Source organism: Bos mutus, chromosome 11 (assembly GCF_027580195.1).
Source record: "Bos mutus isolate GX-2022 chromosome 11, NWIPB_WYAK_1.1, whole genome shotgun sequence".
Lineage (NCBI taxonomy): Eukaryota > Metazoa > Chordata > Mammalia > Artiodactyla > Bovidae > Bos > Bos mutus.
In genome coordinates, this window is record NC_091627.1 from 56249787 (window position 1) to 56270809 (window position 21023).

General features: G+C 40.0%; 1 long non-coding RNA gene across 1 annotated transcript in view; it reads right to left on the reverse strand.

Moving 5' to 3' along the window:
• LOC138989887 (uncharacterized) overlaps positions 1 to 16096 on the reverse strand; it is a 66686-nt gene extending 50590 nt beyond the window's left edge. Inside the window, exons 1-2 of the long non-coding RNA XR_011466044.1 lie at positions 15888 to 16096; positions 1571 to 1655 (exon numbers count right to left, since the gene is read on the reverse strand). This is a non-coding gene — a long non-coding RNA (uncharacterized lncRNA). The remainder of the gene's footprint in view (positions 1 to 1570; positions 1656 to 15887) is intronic.
• Between the last annotated feature and the right edge of the window lie 4927 nt (positions 16097 to 21023).

The window sequence follows — 21023 nt, forward strand, 5'->3', positions numbered from 1 at the left end:
CCAAGATTGACAGTCATTGACTAGAGAAAATTCCAAGAAGGGTAAGTGGCCAGGGTTGGTGATGCGTGTATTCAAGGAGGCCTTCAGGACACTACACAAGTCTAGAGACAGTCTTGGACTCTAAAACCTCAGCTCAGAAAGAACTCAAGAAAATCAAGTTCCCTTCACTCTGCACAAACCAACCCACACCTGGGCTTTACCTGCCAAAGCTAATCCTCCTTAGGTAGAGTGGTTAGGAGGCTGAGGCAAACTCAGCCATTCTGCCTTGGCCTAGATATAATTAGTTCAATCTTGGCCTGAATGTTTATTTCAGTTAAAATAATAAGGGGCTTATATACTGATATTGGAGAAGGCAACGGCACCCCACTCCAGTACTCTTGCCTGGAAAATCCCATGGATGGAGGAGCCTGGTGGGCTGCAGTCCATGGGGTCGCTAAGAGTTGGACACGACTGAGTGACTTCACTTTCACTTTTCCCTTTCATGCATTGGAGAAAGAAATGGCAACCCACTCCAGGGTTCTTGCCTGGAGAATCCCAGGGACAGGGGAGCCTGGTGGGCTGCCGTCTATGGGGTCGCACAGAGTTGGACACGACTGAAGCAACTTAGCAGCAGCAGCAGCATACTGATATTACATTTAATTTTGTTGTTAGTCAGTCGCTAAGCCATATCCGACTCTTTGTGACCCCATGGACTGCAGCACGCCAGGCTTCCCTGCCCTTCACTGTCTCCTGGAGTTTTCTCAGACTCTGTCTATTGAGTCGGTGATGCTGTCTAACCATCTCATCCTCTGCATTTAACTACCTTTCCTTTTTTCTTTTCTCTTTTTTTATTTATTGCTGTGCTGGGTCTTTGATGTTGTGTACAGGCTTTCTCCAGTTGTGGTGTGAGGGCTTCTCCTTGTAGTGGCTTCTCTTATTGCAGAGCATGGGTTCTAGGTATTCAAGCTTCCATAGTTGTAGCACTCGGTCTCAGTAGCTGCAGCACTTGGGCTCTAGAGCGCAGGCTCAGTAGTTGTGTCACACGGGCTTAGTTCCCCGAGGTATGTGGGTTCTTTCTGGGCCAGGAATCAAACCTGTGTCCCCTACATTGGCAGGTGAATTCTTAACCACTGAGTCATCAGAAAATTCTTTAACTACCTTTCTTATTAAAAGTGTGAGTCTAGCCTCTAGACTGGAGAAGGCAATGGCCACCCACTCCAGTACTCTTGCTTGGAAAATCCCATGGACAGAGGAGCCTGGTGGGCTGCAGTCCATGGGGTCGCTAAGAGTCAGACACGACTGAGCGACTTCACTTTCACTTTTCCCTTTCATGCATTGGAGAAGGAAATGGCAACCCACTCCAGTGTTCTTGCCTGGAGAATCCCAGGGATAGCAGAGCCTGGTGGGCTACTGTCTATGGGGTCACATAGAGTTGGACACGACTGAAGTGACTTAGCAGCAGCAGCCTCTAGACTCCAGCACAGATTCTGGCCATGATTTTTTGCATGATAAAATCACAGATGAAAAAGTTGACAGATACACATGGCTTTTCATCAAAAGCCCCCAGTAGAGGTTTCTGAATGTCTCTTACCTTATTATTCGGTTCCAGGTGTTCAGTGATGAATGATCTGTCCTTCTGCTGCTGGCTGGTGCACCCCTACCAGCCTCAACCACAGCTGTCAAAGAAAATGGAGCTTGGCATTGCATTTGGCTTGGCTTTGCCAGAGGCACATTATTGTGTTAAGTACAAGCATCTGAATTGAGAGATCCCTCCTGACATGAAAAACCACTGAATTCAGAGAATTTCACTTGGCAAACAAAACATAGACTTACAGGTAACCGAGGTGGAAAGTACCATTCCTTTGAGTTCACGGGTCCTACAGGCACCCATGAATATATCTGGAGGGGATTACAAAGGGAAGAGCACCAAGACCATTGTCAAATGTACATGAGACACCCTTAAGAAAGTGATTTCTTTTAAGAATATGAGAGCCTTTATTATGTATGTGAGGAGAGAGTGAAATTTGACCATTGGTATAATCTAATTTTATCCTCAAAAGTGAATGAAGTCTGGCGAATCTTGGGTTTCACATACTGAGTTAGTAATAGAATGGAATGCCTAATGAAGGCTCCAGAATCCAAGCGTGATAGTCTAATTCCTGAACCATGAGCCAACAGCACCTGTAGATGTTGTAGCTTAGCCTTCATCCTCAGAAAGGAATTAATGATTCACCTTCTGGACTCTAAAGAACCACTTATGCATTCTAACTAAATAAGATGGCCCAGGTTATAGCAGTTGGAAGCCCAGAGAAATAGAAATTATTCTGTAATACAGCAGAAAATCCTCCCAGAATAAATTTCTTATTCATCATCAGAGATTCACCCTGAGGAGAAATAAAAACACATGAACATAAGGATATGGAAGCACATATATCTTCTTGTTGTTGTTGTTCAGCTGTTAAGTTGTGTCTGACTCTGCAATCCCATGGACTGCAGCATGCCAGGCTTCCTGTCCTTCACTATCTCATGGAATTTATTCAAACTCATGTCCATTGAGTCAGTGATGCTATCTAACCATCTCATTCTCTGCCAGCCCCTACTTCTTTTGCCTTCAATTTTTCCCGTCATCTGGGTCTTTTCCAATGAGTCAGCTCTTTGCATCAGGTGGCCAAAGTATTGGAGTTTCAGCTTCAGCAACAATCCTTCCAATGAATATTCAGGGTTGATTTCCTATCAAGTAGGAATGGTAAGTGTGTGTGTATCTATAGGTACACACATATGCATTACGGATCATTTGCTAATGCTACCACAGTAAAGATTTTTTAAGTTAATATTTTAATAATCTCATTTAACATTCCAATTAAATTTGTAGAAAAAAATAAACTTCAAAAGGGTATGATTTTTTATTAACTTGGATTTCCACTCTTACTTTATTATGATGTACTTGTCTTAGTTTTTCTGTGGAAAGTATGATAAGATGGTGTAATGAATAAGATAACAACATCAATGACTATAATGATATCTGACCACGCTAGGATGTTCTACAATACATGAATGCATGCTGTATATCTTGCTTAAGCATAATCCTAGTAACTCAGTACATAACTGAATGCTCAACTTGTTTGGAAATCTGATTCTGTGTAGTTTTCAAATTCATCACATGTGCTATTCTTCTGTTTCACTAAAAGGGTTTTTAAAACCCAATCAAAAAATTTCTATTTGGTTTGAGTGCCATCATTTGATTTTGAGCTTGAGAGTTGTGAATATTTTATTTAATATTGGCTTCTTGAATGACTTTCTTGCCACTCTCAAATTCTGTTCAGTTCAGTTCAGTTCAGTTCAGTCGCTCAGTCATGTCCGACTCTTTGTGACCCCATGAATCGCATTACGCCAGGCCTCCCTGTCCATCACCAATTCCCAGAGTTCACTCAGACTCATGTCCATCGAGTCAGTGATGCCATCCAGCCATCTCATTCTCTGTCATCCCCTTCTCCTCCTGCCCCCAATCCCTCCCAGCATCAGAGTCTTTTCCAATGAGTCAACTCTTCGCATCAGGTGGCCAAAGTACTGGAGTTTCAGCTTTAGCATCATTCCTTCCAAAGAAATCCCAGGGCTGATCTCCTTTAGAATGGACTGGTTGGATCTCCTTGCAGTCCAAGGGACTCTCAAGAGTCTTCTCCAACACCACAGTTCAAAAGCATCAATTCTTTGGTGCTCAGTTGTCTTCACAGTCCAACTCTCACACCCATACATGACTACTGGAAAAACCATAGCCTTGACTAGACGGACCTTTGTTGACAAAGTAATGTCTCTGCTTTTGAATATGCCATCTAGGTTGGTCATAACTCTCCTTGCAAGGAGTAAGCGTCTTTTAATTTCATTCTGTTAACAGGAACTAAAATAAACTTCATTTGATTTCTTGAAAATTACACTGACTGTCCAGTTGAATTTTAAAGTTTAGTAGGTAAAAAAGAAGAGAAGGAAGATATACATAATTGAAATATTGTGAATTGCAGACTGGTATTTTGCAGAAATAAATTGTCAAGTATTGTATGCTTTAAATCAATTCATTGTGTACTATTTTCTGTAAAAAGATATTGTATTTTTTCACTGTTATATTATTTTTTAATATTTGCATAACTTTTAGACAGTTAATTTTTAAAGCAATATTTCTATTTTCAAACATTTGTAAATAATTGAAATTTTCTTAGTTTCTCCTGCTAATTTTTCACTTAAAGTAAAAACAAATACAAGTCTTTGTATTAAACATATTGTATATATAACATTTGATTTTAAAGGTTACTGCATAATTAATATTTTCTTTCTTATTCCTGAAGCAGGAGAATAAAGTTTTGTGTTTTGGTGCAAGATAATTCACCAATTTGTACAGTTTACATTTTCTATCACTTGTATATATGTTTTTTGTTCAATGTAAATATTTTATTGAGGTATAGTTGATGCACAATATTATATAAATTTTTACATCTTTATATAAGGTGTACAGAAGAGTGATTCACAATTTTTAAAGGTTATACTCCACTTATAGATATTATAAAATAGTTGCTATATCCTCCTGGTTGTACAATATACCTTTTTAGCTTATTTTATACCAAATAGTTTGTACCTCTTCATCCCCTATCCCTATATTGCCCATCCCCACTACCATCTCCCCACGGGTAACCACTAGCTCATTCTCTATATCAGTGAGTCTGCTTCTTTTTTGTTACATTCACTAGCTTGTTGTAATTTTTAGATTCCACGTATAAGTGATATCATACAGTATTTATCTTTCTCTGTCTGACATTTCACTTAGCATAATACCCTCCAAGTCCATCCATGTTGTTGCAAATGGCAACAGTTAATTATTTTATGACCAAGTAGTTCCATTGTAAATATATACCACACCTTATTCATCTGTTGATGGACTCAGGCTGCTTCCATGTCTTGACAATTGTAAATAATGCTGCTATGAACAATTGGGGTGCAGGTATATGTTTGAATTAGTGTTTTTGTTTTGTTCAGCTATATACCCAGGAGTAGAATTGCTGGGTCATATGGAAGTTCTACTTTTAGTTTTTTGAGAAACTTCAATATTCTTTTCCACAGTGGTTGCACCAATTTTCATTCCCATCAAGAGTGTATGGGGGTTACCTTTTCTCTACATCCTCAACCAACATTTGTTATTTGTATTCTTTTGACTACCAGTAATTCATGCAATTCATTGTATATTATTTTCTACAAAAATACGTTTTAAAGGATAGGTCTATCAGCAAAATAAATGTAAATGAACATGAGAAGTTATTTCCCAATATTTAAAACACATAAAACAAATAAATTTTAAAAATTTATAAGCAGTTCAAATTATAGAGATTTGCTTTATATCTTTATATTTGAACTCAAAATAATCATGTAATCTCCACAAAGACTTGACCTTGATTGTTCTTATCACCTGTGTGTACTCAGTATGTAACACAGAGTCCGACATATCAGTTCAGTTCAGTTCAGTTCAGTCGCTCAGTCATGTCTGACTCTTTGTGACCCCATGAATCGCATTACGCCAGGCCTCCCTGTCCATCACCAACTCCCAGAGCTCACTCAGACTCACGTCCATCGAGTCAGTGATGCCATCCAGCCATCTCATCCTCTGTCATCCCCTTCTCCTTCTGCCCCCAATCCCTCCCAGCATCAGAGTCTTTTCCAATAAGTCAACTCTTTGCATGAGGTGGCCAAAGTACTGGAGTTTCAGCTTTAGCATCATTCCTCCCAAAGAAATTCCAGGGCTGATCTCCTTCAGAATGGACTGGTTGGTTTTCCTTGCAGTCCAAGGGACTCTCAAGAGTCCAACATATAGCAGATGCCTAATAAATGTTTGTTAACCTCAAAGATTAACCATTTTTGAAAGGTGAATTTATTTTTAAAGATGTAAATTCTATTTTTTCAAGCTTTGAAAAGTAAAGACCAAAATAACTTTTACATACATTCATAATTTAAACTGAGCTAAAATGCAATTAAAGACCAAAATTTGAACTACCAGGATGTTACCAGTCACTGCAGAGTGACAGCAACACAGGTACTTGCTGTATTATCTGAAAGTTGAGGTTGTTTTGTCTGTATATTCCAAAATTATAACCTAATATTTTCCATGACTTTTAAAGAATTTAATTTTGTATTTGATTCTTCTTTCCAATAACTATTTTTTCTTGATGTCTTTTCTCTACTACAAATTGTATCTAGTCAGAAATAACTTTACTTTGCTCCCAAAGGACCAGAATAGCTTTACATCATAAAACAAATTTAAAATGATATCATCAATACTGATCAGACCTTTGTATTATTTTATTAGAATCAGTGATGAAAATGTACTTCTATTAAATCTTTTCTAGTAAATCATATTGATTTATTATTTTTCCACCCATGGAAAGTGACATTGTTAATGAAGACTATTTCTTTTAGTTTGGCAGGCAACATGAAACCATTTGCCATCTTTGATTAGGAAATTAGTACAGGAAAAATCCTATGTGTGTGATGGATGTGGGAAGTCTTGCCAGACAACCTTTGCCACTACTTATTTCACCTGGTTTATAGAACATTTTATACATTCAAAAATTAACATCAAGAAAGAGGTTTGAAATCTAGGGACTGTGATAACCTTTCTGGCCAGAAAATTTCCTCAAAGTCTGTTCTACATCCTCTACAATACACAAAAGGCATTTCAAACACCACATCTAAAACCAAGTTTTGATTTACCACCAAATCTGCTCCTTCTGTCTTTCTGTTAGTAAATGACATCTGCATTTGACAAATTGCTCAGGTCCCAAAACAGAGGGTAACCTCTTAATCACTACATCCAATCCAACCACAAATTTTATTTGCTCTACCTTCTAAATAGAACCAGAATTGGCCATTTCTTATCTCCTCTATAGCCAACCCACTCCAGTACTCTTGCCTAGAGAATTCCATGGACAGAGGAGCCTGGTGGTCTGCTGTCCATGGGGTCGCACAGGGTGGGACATGACTGAAGTGACTTAGCATGCATGCATGCATTGGAGAAGGAAATGGCAACCCACTCCAATATTCTTGCCTGGAAAATCCCAGGGACAGAGAAGCCTGGTAGGGCTGCTGTCCATGGGGTCGCACAGAGTCAGACATGACTGAAGTGACTTAGCAGCAGCAGCTATAGCCAAAGTCTAATCCTCTCTCATTTCTCACCTGCCATCACTCACCTGCCCTATTGCAATAGCCTCTTGACTCCAATCCACATTGTTTTACTCAATTGAAAACTTTTTCTTCTTCCAGCTTTGTTCTGGCTCGGGTTCAGTTAAAAAAGAATCCTCAGTATTGGTGCCTTCATTCATTTCCACCTTGTTGGTCTGTTTCTCCTCCCACACTCTCTGTGTTCTGTCACCCCCAGAATCACTAGTAGTAATAGTGTTACTGAGTCCAAGCTCACACTGCTCACTGCTGCTGCTAAGTTGCTTCAGTCGTGTCCGACTCTGTGCAACCCCATAGATGGCAGCCCACCAGGCTCCACCGTCCCTGGGATTCTCCAGACAAGAACACTGGAGTGGGTTGCCATTTCCTTCTCCAGTGCATGTAAGTGAAAAGTGAAAGTGAAAAGTGAAAGTGAAGTCACTCAGTCGTGTCTGACTCTTAGCGACCCCATGGACTGCAGCCCATCAGGCTCCTCCGTCCATAGGATTTTCCAGGCAAGAGTACTGGAGTGGGGTGCCATTGCCTTCTCCGATACTACTCACTACACAGGCCCATAAATCACAAGACTAGTTGTTGGAGCAAGGAATAGCAACTTTATTTGGAAGGCCAGCAGACTGAGAGAATGGTGGCCTAGTGGCCCAAGGGACCATCTTATCTAAATTAGAATTCAGACTTCCTTTATACTAAAGGGGAGGAGGTGTGGCTGGGTTGTGGCAAACTTCTTGGTGCAGGAATCCTTTGTTCTTGCAGCTGTCCATATAAGTCTGGTCCCAATGCTTCTATAAGCCTCAAACAACATAAATATTATTTTCCATTTTGCAACTTTTTAATTTCTCTATGAAGGGAAAAGCATTATCCCTTTAAAGATCAGAGCCTTGAGAATGAGCTATCATGTAAATCTCAGGCTATAGGCAACATTATTTTACAAAAGGTACAGAGTCAGCATGCCTGAGCACAGGCAACAGAACACATGAGTTAGAGCTAAAGGAACAGATCCAGCTACGGGTGGTCCAGTGGCTAAGACTCTGCACTTCCAATGCAGGGGACATGGGTTCTATCCCTAGTCAGATAACTAGATCCCATATATTGCAACTAAGAGTCCATGTGCAACAGCTATAAGATCTTGAAACAACGAAGATGGAAGATCCCTCGTGCCATAACTAAGACCCATTGGAGCCAAATAAATACATTTTTTAAAAGGAATAGATCACATATGGAGTTGGGTTTCTTCTTCTGTTACAATAGGAAAAACATGCGAAGAGGCTCTCACATTACTCTCCAAAAATCAAAAAGATTTGACCCTTACTGTAAAGCAATTATCATTCAATTAAAAATAAATAAATAAAAAGGTTTGATCCAAATGCTATTTACTTTCCAGATATAAACACAGAAGCAGCTGGATTATTTTGTCTTCTAACCTCCCAGTGTGCCCCTCATAGAAATAATGTCCAAAAAGACAGACAAGCTGAAGAAAGAAAATGATCAATGTCAGACAGAAAAGAGAAATAAATATAAAATATGGTTTTGAGTAGTGGTCATTTCTCAAAATAAAATAAAACATAATGAGATAAAGAGTTACTCAAGTTATTCAAGGAGAGAAGGTGATTGGATCAAACAAAGAAGGTACAATTTTAGAAAGAAAGCCCAGGACCTTGTGATTTGAGTCAGGACAACAGGTGCCATCAGAAGTCTGATACAGGTGGATAAGGGTAAGAAATGAAGATAAAGCAGGTTGCTATTCTTGCAAGGGAAGGAAATTTGGGGAGATTGCCAAGGAGATTTGCTTCCATACTGTGCTTGGACAGCAAAGATTAGAAGCCAGATTGCAGGAGTTAAGAAAAAGTATTAATTAAGTCTAATTACAGACTAGATGCATATAGGATTTCAGTATGATTTGATAGAGAAAGGAATGAGCACAAATAGGAGGCAGATTTTAAAAAAGTAGCAGAGTCAAGCACTTCCCTGTTTTTAATGGTCTTGTAAATTTCTGAATAGGTAAGAAACTAACCATATAAATATGGGGACCTGGGGATAGTATGGAGTGAGTTAGGATTCAGGATAGTGAAGGTTTTATGAGGTACGGAGGGAAGGGATTCAGAGTCCCAGTGAAAAGAAGAACATAAATAAAGAGAGAAATTCCTTTTCCTGATAACAGAGGGAAGTGCAGAAAATAGACTTGGGGAGAGTGTTCTGGGAGAGAATGACAGCTGGCTTGGGTCTTGGGCAAAAGGAGAGATTTTCAAGAGGATTAGCCCCATCCCCCCGTGCCTGAGTTTCCTCCTGTCTACAATGAAGCCTAAATGGCACCCACTTCACACTGTAGTTGTGATGATTAAACCTGTTCATGTGTAAAGAGGATAAGAACTGTAACTGATACAAAGTAACCTCTCAATGCATGTTAGTTTTTATTATTCAGTTCCATAGCTTTCCACATCTGCAAAATAATTCTTTCTGCCTAACAATTAATGGCTAGATAGAAGAGTCTTACCATTGACAAATTATTCTAGTGAAAACTATCCCACTTGTTTTTCTGCACAATTCAATTTAGATGCCAAGCAACATCATTTTCATATTGTACAGATGAGGAAACTAAGCTTTCAAACCAACTTGTCACGTTTCATGCAGCACAGTCACAGTCCAAACTCAAGTGTTCTGAACCTCAAGTTCTATTGTCTGGGCACTAAACTCCCTTTCTGAATATAGGAGAACTTCTGAACAGATCTTCACACTCCCCACAAAATTTCTGCCTCTGTCTGTCAGAGGCAGAAGGATGATTTCCTTAGTTCTAGCCCTTCTTGAGGGAAAGAATTCAGTCAAGAGGTATAGAGCAGTTTTAAGTAGCAAGAGTTTTATTAACAAAAGCAGAAGTATGTTCCTAATAAAAAATGAGAGTGGGCTGCCTGGAAACTAGAAGTGGCCCTGCAATGTGATAGGGTTGTGTTTTTTAGAGTGGTGGTCCCTCCCTCTGTCATGCATTACTTGACAGACAAATTGATTGACAGCTTTAGGTTATATAACTTTTCTCCTAATGCTCAGGCACTTACCCATAAGCACCCAAGCAAAATCCATAGGTTAGGGGGTGGGGAGAGGAGGGAATCACAATGCTAATTTATTACAAATACAGCATAATGAACTTTGGGTTACCTTGAGTCACCTTTGAGGTCTTAGTGCACCTGCACCAACCTGGGCTGGTGGTTTTATCTTGCTTGGTCCGGATAAGGCTGGAAACTTTGTGGTGGTTCTTGACCACAAAAGGGAGGATCTCGGGATGTGTTCTGATCATCCAGTGTGGGAGGGAAAGACTAACCATCCAGGATGGAGCAAGACCCATTCATGTCTGACCAGCTACCTAACACTATGACTAATTGTCGTCACCATCAGACCAAAGATTTTTAAACAACTCAACTTCAATAAGTAAGTCCTTCATGTCCCTTGCCTGTTTCTAAAAGAATGTAAAAAGAGAGCCCTTCATATGATCAAAATGTGGTAGTCCAAACTCCAAAGTATCATGCCCACCTTCAAGGCAAGAATAAGGGAGGAAATGACAGAAGCGCCACCTGCTGTTTTAAACAGTAAAACAAAAGCTTCCCTGAAGTTCTCACAGCATCTTTATTTACATCAGAACGAGGTCACACGACCTAATCTTCACGACCTAGGGCTGGGCACATGGTCATCCCAAGCAGTCAGATCATCCCACACTGGCGATAAGAAGAGGGAATGAATATTGGGCAAACAGTTAACAGTGCCAGCAGCAAGGTTACAGGATTCCCCAAATTGGCAGAAGGAGGAGAGCCAGGTTCAACAGAAGTAACCTGTAAGAGAACAAGAAATGAGGACAATAATACACTGACAACCAGGTCTTATCAAGAAATGAGGTTATTCTAAGAACTTGGAGAGACGGCAGGGTTGTCCCATTAATATTTAATTTCTTGCTAACACAAGTTTGAAGCTACACTTAATTTTATTTGTGAAATAGAATAGCATGAGCTTTTCATAGGAATACCAGATAACTGAGAGAACTGAACATCACCAAAGAACATGACACTTGGGCTGCATACCCAACTGTCTTTATATGGACATCTGTGTGATCCTGGGAAATCACCTTATGACTGGTATCCTTATGAAAAGAGGAAATTTGGACTCAGAGACACACATGGGGAGATCACCATGTGAAGACAAAGGCAGAGATTTCGGTGGTGCATTTAAAAGCCGAAGATTGCCAGCAAACCCCCAGAAGTGGGACTTCCCTGGTTGTCCAATGACTAAGACTCCAAGCTCCCAAGGCAGGGGACCCAAGTTCAATCCCTGGTCAGGGAACTAGATCCCACATGCTGCAACTAAGAATTCACATGTTGCAACAAAGATCAAAGATCCCGTGTGCCACAACTGAAATCCAACACAGCCAAATACATAAATAAAACCACTTCAAGTAATCATTAAAAACAAATGAACTAACAAAAACAAAAGCTGAGGAGACATTCTCCCTGGAATAGAATCTTCCTCTTAACTCTCAGTGGCTTCCCTGGTGGCTCAGTGGTAAAGAACCCACATGTCAATTCAGGAGACATGGGATCAATCCCTGGATCAGGAAGATCTCTTGGACAAGGAAATGGCAATACACTCCAGTATTCTAGCCTGGGAAATCCCATGGACAGAGAAGCCCAGTGGGCTACAGCCCATGGGGTCACAAAGAGTCGGACACGGCTGAGCACACACATTCAACCCTCAGTAGCAACCAACCCTGCTGACCCCTCGTGCTTGGGCCTCTCACCTCCAGAACTGTTTTTTAAGCCAGACAATCTGTGATGCTTTGATACAGCAGCCCCAAGGAACAAATCCGCCTATATTTGAAGCTTTGGGACCAACAAAAAAGCAGTAATTTCACTCAGTTCAGCCTACACACTGGAGACAGAGATGGCAAACCACTCCAGTATTCTTGCCTAGAGAATCCTGTGGACGGAGGAGCCTGGTGGGCTGCTGTCCATAGGGTTGCACATAGTCCAACACGACTGAAGCGATTTAGCAGTAGCACCAGCAACCTACATAGAAGAAAAGAGACTGTTGGATTCTCCCTCTCCTCACCCCCAGCAGAGCCAGGCTTTAGTCTCTGGAGAAAGACAGGAGGTACTTCCAAACTCTTGTATGTTTGAGTTACAAACATACAATCTGAACTCAAGCAGATTAAAGATAAACAACTGCTATTTTAGCTGGTGGCGATTCATTTCATGATTTCGTGAATCTCAGCAGCGGCTATGTGGCAGGGAGAGGCTGGAGGAAGTATAGGCTTCTGAGAGGAAGACCAATTTGAGTCAAGATTGACAAGCCCAGGACGTTTGCTGAGTATAAATAACTGTCGGGGAGAGGGGATGATGCCTGAGGAGGCTACAGAGTCTCCAATTTGTAATTCTGAAGAGCACTCCTCCTCGATTTCACATGCCTCGACTGCACTGGCGAAGTTTAAATGGTAAACTTAAGAATCAGAGTCTATGAAAAGATAAGCCACAAACTGTGAGAAAATATTTTCAAATCACATATCGAATAATCAACTCGTATCCAAAAATACATAAAGAACTTTCAACACACTATAATAAGAAAACAAACAATTCAGCTTTTTAAAACATTGGCAAAAAATTTGAACAGGCATCTCACCAAAGATATATGAATTTCAAATAAACGAAAAGATGCTCTGCATCATTAGTCATTAGGGAAATGCAAAGCAAAACCATAATATATCACTTCACAACTACTAGAGTGACTAAATTGGTTTTTTGTCTTTTCTTTGTAATTGAAGTGTAGTTGATTTACAATGCTGTGTTAGTTTCAGGTATAAAGGAAAGTGATTCAGTTTTACATATACTGCTGCTGCTGCTAAGTCGCGTCAGTCGTGTCCGACTCTGTGCAACCCCATAGACGGCCGCCCAGCAGGCTCCCCCGTCCCTGGGATTCTCCAGGCAAGAACACTGGAGTAGGTTGCCATTTCCTTCTCCAATGCATGGAAGTGAAAAGTGAAAAGTGAAAGTGAAGTCACTCAGTCGTGTCTGACTCTTAGCGACCGCCTGGACTGCAGCCCACCAGGCTCCTCTGTCCATGGGATTTTCCAGCCAAGAGTACTGGAGTGGGGTGCCATTGCCTTCTCCCTATACATATACATGTATATATAAATCCATTCTTTTTCACATTCTTTTCCATCATCAGTTATTACAAAATACTGAGTGTAGTTCCCTGTGCAATACAGTAAGCCCTTGTTGTTTATCTATTTTATATACAGTAGTGTGTATATATTCATCTCAAACTCCTAATTTATCTCTCCCCCCTTTCCCTTTGGTAACCATAAATTTATTTTCTATGTTCGTGGATCTACTTCTGTTTTTTTAAATAAGTTCATTTGTATCTTTTTTTTAGATTCTACATATAAACAATATCATATGCTATTTGTCTTTGTCTCACTTCACTTAGTATGATAATCTCTAGGTTCATCCATATTACAACAAATGACATTACTTCATTCTTTTTATGGTTGAGTGATATTCAATTGTGTGTATGCACCACATCTTCTTTATCCATTTATCTGTCAATGGACATTTAGTTTGCTTCCATGTCTTGGCTATTGTAAATAGTGCTGCTATGAACACTGGGGTACATGTGTCTTTTCAAATTATAGTTTTCTCCAGATATATGCCCAGGAGTGGCGTGGCTAAAATTTAAAAGACCAATCATACCAAGTGTTGGGTAAGATACAAAGCAATTAGAACTCTCATACACTTCTGGTAGGAATGTTCAAATGGTGCAACTCCTTTGCAAAATAAATTCAGCAATTTCTTAAAAAGCTAAATATGTACTGGCCTAACAATGCAGCATTCCACTCCTAGGTATATCCTTGAGATGAAAGAAAGCATATGTCCACACAAAGGCTTGTTCACGAATGTTCATTGAAGCTCTTATTCATAATAGCAAAAACCTGAAAGCAACCCAAATGTCCATCAACAGCTGAACACATAAACAATTTGTTACATAGCTAATCAATGGATACAACTTATAAATAAACCATTAATACATAATTAATACATTAAGCAATAAACCATTAATACATGCAACTAGATGGATAAATCTCAAAATGATTATGCTGAGTAAAAGTAGTCCAACAAAAAAGGGAACATACTGTATTAATCAGCTTGAATAAGACTCTAAAAAATGCAAACTCATCTGTAGTAACAGAAAGCAGATCCATAGTTGCCTAGGGATGAAAAGGGACTGGGGAGGGGTAAGAGGAAGTGATTATAAAGGGACATGAAGAAACTTTTGCCGGTGATAAATAATGTTCATCATCTAAACCATGGTGATGGTTTCAGGGGTATTTATTATATCAAAACTTATCAAATGTTACCTTTTAACTATATACAGCTTATTGTATAATATAGCTTCCCAGGTTGTGCCAGTGGTAAAAAATCCACCTGCCAATGCAGGAGACTCAAGAGACATGAGTTCAAACCCTGGATCAGGAAGATCCCCTGGAGGAGAAAATGGCAACCCACTCCAGTATTCTTGCCTGGAAAATGCCATGAATAGAGGAGACTGCTGGGCTACAGTCCATGGATCAGAGTCAGACACGACAGCAGGTATGCCAATGCCTACTACATGTTATTCCACAATAAAGCTGTTTTTTGTTTTTTTTTTTTAAAACTAAGAAAAAAAGAATTATATTAAACTGAGATTTTTACGTTCACCCTTTGCTTCTTTAAAAAAAAATATTTTGGAGTGCTTTAAAACAAAAGACACATAGAAAAATGATTAGATCACAGCTAAGCCATTATAGGAAGGACTCACATTACTGGTAATGTTGTTAACCACCCGAGGTTATATTTATTGCAAATAAGCATTATTGTATTTGGTTTTGAGGAGGACAGGAGGACAGGCAATGTAATGGGGTGCTCAGTACTCATTAGCTCACAAATGGAAGCATACCAATTATTCAAGAGAGATTCACTCTTGTATTCTGAAAGAAATTTATCCCATGGAGCTTTAGGATGGTCATTGAACAATTTAAGGAGCAATTCCTCTAACAGCAATTCCATACTAACAGCCAAAACCATCTTATGTAGTTATTTCCTCAGTTCAGACAAAGAACATATCATTAGGACTAAACCAATATGGAGCTAAACCAATATGGTCAGAGAGCATTCTTATCTTCTAGGGCTTCACTGGCAGCTCAGATGGTAAAGAATCAGCCTGCAATTCAGGAGACCTGGGTTCAAGCCCTGGATCAGGAATATCCCCTGGAGGAGGGCATGGCAATCAGCTCCAGTATTCTTGCCTGGAGAATTCCATGGACAGAGGAGCCTGGCGGGTTGCAGTACATGGGGTCGCAAAGAGTCAAACACAACTGAGCAAGTAAATTTTTCTATGTATAAGAGCACAGTTATAGCCTCACATAATTAGTTACACAGATAAACTATGCCCTGAGTCTCCAGCCCTCACCTGCTGCTAGATATAGAGTCCAAGAAAACTTTATCTTGTTACCTGCCAATGTACATGATCTCAGCACTTTGACAAATCCACTGATCTCCCAGCCTGTCTACCAGAGAGGCAGGCCCTCATCCTATTGTGGCACAAGGCTCTGCAGGATGCTCACTAGGGCACTTACATTGCTGCCTCTCCAGCCTACAAGAGGCCTCAGTATGTGACGAAAAGGGGCCTACCTCCCATTATGTCATATGTCACGCTGTATTGCCAGTTCTGCTGGGACCGAATGCTTCACAGAGCTTTCACTGGAAAAGCACTTCATTTCTGCTCACAGTCCTCTCTCTCCCAAGGTTTGAGACTTGCAACCACGCCACTAGGGAAGGGACAGAGTGAAGTGAGTACCTGGGTGTACCTGACTCCTTCCACTCTCAGAATGGGAGCTTTCCTAAGAGGCTACTCGCCGCACCTCCAAGTGGACCTATGGGGTGCCATGCCTTCTCCCTATACATATACATGTATATATAAATCCATTCTTTTTCACATTCTTTCCATCATCAGTTATTACAAAATACTGAGTGTAGTTCCTGTGCAATACAGTAAGCCCTTGTTGTTTATCTATTTTATATACAGTAGTGTATATATTCATCTCAAACTCCTAATTTATCTCTCCTTTTCCTTAGTAACCATAAATTTATTTTCTATGTTCGTGATCTACTTCTGTTTTTTTAAATAAGTTCATTTGTATCTTTTTTTAGATTCTACATATAAACAATATCATATGCTATTTGTCTTTGTCTCACTTCACTTAGTATGATAATCTCTAGGTTCATCCATATTACAACAAATGACATTACTTCATTCTTTTATGGTTGAGTGATATTCAATTGTGTGTATGCACCACATCTTCTTTATCCATTTATCTGTCAATGGACATTTAGTTTGCTTCATGTCTTGGCTATTGTAAATAGTGCTGCTATGAACACTGGGGTACATGTGTCTTTTCAAATTATAGTTTTCCAGATATATGCCCAGGAGTGGCGTGGCTAAAATTTAAAAGACCAATCATACCAAGTGTTGGGTAAGATACAAAGCAATTAGAACTCTCATACACTTCTGGTAGGAATGTTCAAATGGTGCAACTCCTTGCAAAATAAATTCAGCAATTTCTTAAAAAGCTAAATATGTACTGGCCTAACAATGCAGCATTCCACCCTAGGTATATCCTTGAGATGAAAGAAAGCATATGTCCACACAAAGGCTTGTTCACGAATGTTCATTGAAGCTCTTATTCATAATAGCAAAAGCTAAAGCAACCCAAATGTCCATCAACAGCTGAACACATAAACAATTTGTTACATAGCTAATCAATGGATACAACTTATAAATAAACCATTAATACATAATTAATACATTAAGCAATAAACCATTAATACATAATTAATACATTAAGCAATAAACCATTAATACATAATTAATACATTAAGCAATAAACCATTAATACATAATTAATACATTAAGCAATAAACCATTAATACATAATTAATACATTAAGCAATAAACCATTAATACATAATTAATACATTAAGCAATAAACCATTAATACATAATTAATACATTAAGCAATAAACCATTAATACATAATTAATACATTAAGCAATAAACCATTAATACATAATTAATACATTAAGCAATAAACCATTAATACATAATTAATACATTAAGCAATAAACCATTAATACATAATTAATACATTAAGCAATAAACCATTAATACATAATTAATACATTAAGCAATAAACCATTAATACATAATTAATACATTAAGCAATAAACCATTAATACATAATTAATACATTAAGCAATAAACCATTAATACATAATTAATACATTAAGCAATAAACCATTAATACATAATTAATACATTAAGCAATAAACCATTAATACATAATTAATACATTAAGCAATAAACCATTAATACATAAAAGTACAGCACATGTACTTTTTCTTTATAGTAATATATATTATTATTTTATCCACTTATTCAACACATATGAGTTGGGACAAGTACTCTGTTGAACCATGGAATAGTAAAACATGCTTCTTGCCATTAAGAAGCTCAAAGTCTACAGAAGAAAGACACTTCAACATGCATTTACCAAACAAATATGATCAAACCATAAGCAGGAACAGAAACATGGGCAGAATGTTATTAAAACAGAAAGGAAGATGTGGCTTAGCTTCCTAGGCTCAGAGAGTCTTTAAAGTTTCATACAGAAGGTAATCCTGAACTGAAGCATGAAAGGTGAGTTGGAAATTGTCAAGTACACAAGTTGTACACTAGAAAGAATTCCACATCTCACATGGAGGGGTCCCATGAGCAAGGCAGATTTCACAACTGCTACAGAGATCATGTGGCCAGGGCACGTGCCATATGAGGGATTTGCAAGAGAGGAAGTCACCTGTCAGCATGATGGCGCTGGCATGCCATAGGAAGATTTAGACTTTTACCCAAAACAAAATGGAAGCCACTGAAGAGCTCTAAGCAAATGTCATATTTTGGAGTACTCTCAAAGAGAACGGGCTTCCCTGGTGGCTCAGATGGTAAAGAATCTGCCTGTAATGTAGGAGACCCGGGTTCGATCCATGGGTTGGGCAGAGTCCCTGGAGAAGGGAATGCTTACCCAGCCCAGTATTCTTGCCTGGAGAATTCCATGAACAGAGGAACCCAGTGGGCTACAGTTCATGGGTTCACAAAGAGTCAGACACAACTGAGTGACTAACACACACACAAAGAGAATAGGGGCAGCAGAGGATGAGATGTTTGGATAGCATCACCAACTCAATGGACATGAGTTTGAATAAACTCAAGGAGACAGGGAAGGACAGGTAAGCCTGGCATGCTGCAGTCCAAGGGCATGCAAAGAGTCACACGTGACTTAGTGACTGAACAACAACAACAAAGAGAATCGAGAGTGGCGATGAAGAGAGAGAATACTGCAATAACTGATGTGTAAAATGGTGAAGACCTGAATTCAGAGAGGAGGAGGGGGAAAGAGGCAAATTATAAAGCTAATTAAGAATATAGACTTGGCACTCAAAGCCCCTCTGAACATAGCTCAAGAAGGGGAAGTAAAAAGTAACAACATTGAGAGAAAACCTTTGATACATGTAAAGGAAAAAATAATTGAATAAGGAAAACAGGAAAATTTAATCCAAAAGAAAACAGAAGAAAAAATGTGACAAATGAAAAGCAAAAGTTAAGATTTGCAAAATGAATCCAAATATATTAATAATTATGATAAATATAACTAAACTAAATTCTGAAGTTGAAAGACAAATATTTTCAGATTAGATTTTAAAAATCCAACTAAATGTCATTCACAAAGAAATGCTTAAAAGCATCAGTACTCTGGGAGAACAAGATGGCAGAGGAGTAGGTGGACGTGGAGTACATCTCTCTCCACAGATACATCAGGAATACACCTTCAGACACAGAAGTGCATGCAGAACACCAGCTGAGAGTGGACAGGAGTACCTGACCAGAGGAAAAGAATATATAGAACCACACAAAACTCAGTAGGATGAAGGAACTAGGGGGAAAAACAGGAGTGTTAGTAGGACTGGACCTAACCTCGGCGGGTGGGGGAACTGAAGCAGGGGTCCGATCCACACATTGGGGCAATTCTCTGAGGCAGAGGAGAAGCATTTAAGGCTGAGAGTGAAACACCTGACCTGTTGCAGCCTAAGTGGAATGAAAATCAGACAGTCCTTGCCGCAGCCAGACATACCCCAGACAGGGATGAAGGTCCCCTGGAAGGTGCAGTGGCTGGAGTTTGGGGAGTGTGGAGTGATCCCAGGGCGAGGGCTGCTATTGACTGTGGAGGGACGGATGGTGGGGATGTGAGGGAGGAGACTGTGATGGGAAATGCCTGTGGAGGAAAGCCGGGCAGCCATGGAAACAAGGCAATACTGCTGAGTCACATAGCGGGTGGAGCCATCACCACAGCCTCTCTCTCCCCACAGGGCAGCTGAACAATAGAGAGGCTGGATGAACAATAGTTAGGCTGACCTATCAAATGCCTGAGGCACTGAAATACAGAGCAGGACCCCACCCAGGATACCGCTTAAGTGACTGATGCACTGATCTCCAGAGTAGGACCCCAGCTAGGGGGCCCCTTTTTGTTCCTGAAGCACCTGTATAACAGAGAAGGACCCCAGGTAAGGGAGCCCTCTAAGTTCCTGAATGGGCAGAGCTACGGAGAAAGACTGGCCAAAGAGGCCTTCTGATTGCCAGCTACAAGAGGCTCGAAAAAGGACTCTGATGGGCCATAGCTTCTGTGGTGGAGGCAGTCTATGTCCTTGCACATTTGTCATCGCCACAGTCCCTGCAAGCCAAGCAGCTGTGCCACCTTCATGCTCAACTCTCACTGGGGCAGAGCTGCCACAGGCAAAAAAAAGTCTTGCATCTATACATGCAGTATTGCTTTCAGTTCAGTTCAGTTCAGTTCAGTTGCTCAGTCGTGTCCGACTCTTTGTGACCCCATGAATCGCAGCACGCCAGGCCTCCCTGTCCATCACAAACTCCCGGAGTTCACTCAGACTCACGTCCATCGAGTCGGTGATGCCATCCAGCCAACTCATCCTCTGTCGTCCCCTTCTCCTCCTGCCCCCAATCCCTCCCAGCATCAGAGTCTTTTCCAATGAGTCAACTCGTCCCATGAGGTAGCCAAAGTACTGGAGTTTCAGCTTTAGCATCATTCCTTCCAAAGAAATCTCAGGGCTGATCTCCTTCAGAATGGACTGGTTGGATCTCCTTGCAGTCCAAGGGACTCTCAAGAGTCTTCTCCAACACCACAGTTCAAAAGCATCAATTCTTCGGCGCTCAGCTTTCTTCACAGTCCAACTCTCACATCCATACGTGACCACAGGAAAAACCATAGCCTTGACTAGACGAACCTGTGTTGGCAAAGTAATGTCTCTGCTTTTGAATATGCTATCTAGGTTGGTCATAACTTTCCTTCCAAGGAGTAAGCGTCTTTTAATTTCATGGCTGCAATCACCATCCGCAGTGATTCTGGAGCCAAAAAAATAAAGTCTGACACTGTTTCCACTGTTTCCCCATCTATTTCCCATGAAGTGATGGGACCAGATGCCATGATCTTCGTTTTCTGAATGTTGAGCTTTAAGCCAACTTTTTCACTCTACACTTTCACTTTCATCAAGAGGCTCTTTAGTTCTACACTTTCTGCCATAAGGGTGGTGTCATCTGCATATCTGAGGTTATTGATATTTCTCCCAGCAATCTTGATTGCAGCTTGTGTTTCTTCCAGCCCAGCATTTCCCACGATGTACTCTGCATATAAGTTAAATAAG